The sequence below is a fragment of the Austrofundulus limnaeus genome, unplaced genomic scaffold (assembly GCF_001266775.1).
Source record: "Austrofundulus limnaeus strain Quisiro unplaced genomic scaffold, Austrofundulus_limnaeus-1.0 Scaffold808, whole genome shotgun sequence".
NCBI classification, from domain to species: domain Eukaryota; kingdom Metazoa; phylum Chordata; class Actinopteri; order Cyprinodontiformes; family Rivulidae; genus Austrofundulus; species Austrofundulus limnaeus.
In genome coordinates, this window is record NW_013953210.1 from 23,797 (window position 1) to 25,898 (window position 2,102).

Here is a 2,102-nt window from a genome sequence, read left to right on the forward strand (position 1 = left end):
CCCCACCCCCGTCTCCTCAGAGCTCTTCCACATTAGCAGTCAGCTCCACTCCTAGACTTACTTTGTTTTTCAGCCATGGTAGAGACCGAGCGAGGAAGGCTGCGAGATACAGAGAGAGCGAGCGAGCATCATTTACACAGTCGTCTACGCCGAGACCCACCCCCCACCCCTTCTGGCGCTGCTCCCTCCTTCTCCCGCTCACATTCTCTGCTCACGACTGCAAACGTTTTGTGTTATTTAGTCATGCCTGACTTTATCGAATTAAAAAGAAAACATGCCAGTCACAGGTCCACACCCAACCACTCATGTCGTCCTCATCTCAGACTCTCCTGACCACGAGAGCCTCTTGAGCCAATGTCTTCAGGGACATTTTACTCCTAAATGAAGTTTTATCCCCAAGCTCCACTCCCCTCCAMCTGGTGGTGGTGGTGTCAGATGATGAGAACTGAACAAGCTGAAAAAAAAGAGAGGAAAAACAGAAAAAACTATGTAGTTGATTAGATCAGCATCTTTAAAGTGTCTGTGACATCAATTTTTTTGTAATAAACATGAATGCATTTTTGGKAAGAGAACWTTGATAAAATATTGCAAAACAAATTTCACGCCGCTGAGATGAACGGTTGTYGAGATATTTGCATGTGAAGAAACAGGAAGTGATGTCAAAGGGGAATGTCGGCGTGTAAACAGAGCTTTGTTACAACAGCGAACAACACAGACTGTGTAGAAGAATCTGATGTTTCTTTAGATTATTTTTAGTCGCTATCAAAGAGAGACGAAGAAGAGTTAAAGTTTAAATAATGTTTTAAAAAAACGGAGACCAGAGAGTTTATTTTATTTACAAGTTCCCCTTTGATGTCACTTCCTGTTTCACTTTGGCTGAGCCAAATCCAAAAGTAAATAGGCCAGTTATGAGACAAAATGTGTAAAATCATGTATATTGTGCCAATTTTCTTACGAATAAAGATGTTTTCTTTGACTTTTTGTATTTGACGGATAGGCGTGTCACAGGCACTTTAAATTATCATCAAGTTCACACGTTTTTTTGGTCTTTTTTTTTTTTAAAAACAAATTAATACACAGAACAGTTTTTTGTACCCATTCTTGCCACGGATTTCTCTAAATGTGCGGCTTCTAACATTTATTTATTTATTTATTTATTTATTTATTTATTTATTTATTTATGTATTTATTATTTTTTGTGAACTGGTTTCATTGAAGGACACTTTCCCATAGATCGGTTGGAAAAAAAAGTTTTCCAAAGTTTGGTTTTGCTTAGTTTAGCTGCAGGTTGGCAGGTATAAAAAAAAAAACAAGTCGAGCACCGGAAAGACATGTAAACAGAAGTATTAATTTTTTCTAAACAAAATACCCAGCAGATCAATGTATATAAAATTATATTTATAGAGGGTTTTTTTAAAGGAAATTATTTATTTATTTCTGTCCAACCTGGTATCTAATGATGGACATTTGGTTGGTGACCCCAACTGTTGTTAAGTTGTCCTTTAATCGACTTTTATAAGACATAAAAGTGAATTATTCCTTTATTTGAACATTATCAAAGTTCAGTTCTGGTTTAATAACAGCGCTGACCTTTTTAGTGAGTCGTAATAATAATAGTTACAACCTGAAAATAAGGTCAAACTGAAGCAAACTCTGGTGATGTTTCCGTATTGTGATAAGAAACATAAATGTTTTGTGGGCAGCAGGACGGCGACTCTCGTTTGGATTTTCTGTGCATTTCTTGGGTTGCTGCCCTGAAGCGAGTCGGTTTGTAGAGAGTGGAACTGGCCGGCGCTGTTCGGGTYGAAGCTTGTGTCTGCGGCAAGGTTATAATAGTTTTGGATTTTTCATTATAGTTTAGTTTTATTTCGTTTTGACATTTTTTCTTTTAATTCAGTTTGAATTAGTTTTTACAGTGGATTTGCTAGTTTTTTTATTAGGCAGTGTGCATTGCCAATGCAGTGTACACTATTGTCATTCGTTTCCCATCCAAGTTATCTCAACTTTGCCATGCTTCTCCTCCTGCATACTTTGTCCTAGAGCTGCCATTGTAATTTATATCTGTAAAGCTCCTGTGCCAAATGATGGCTATGCCTTTTGGT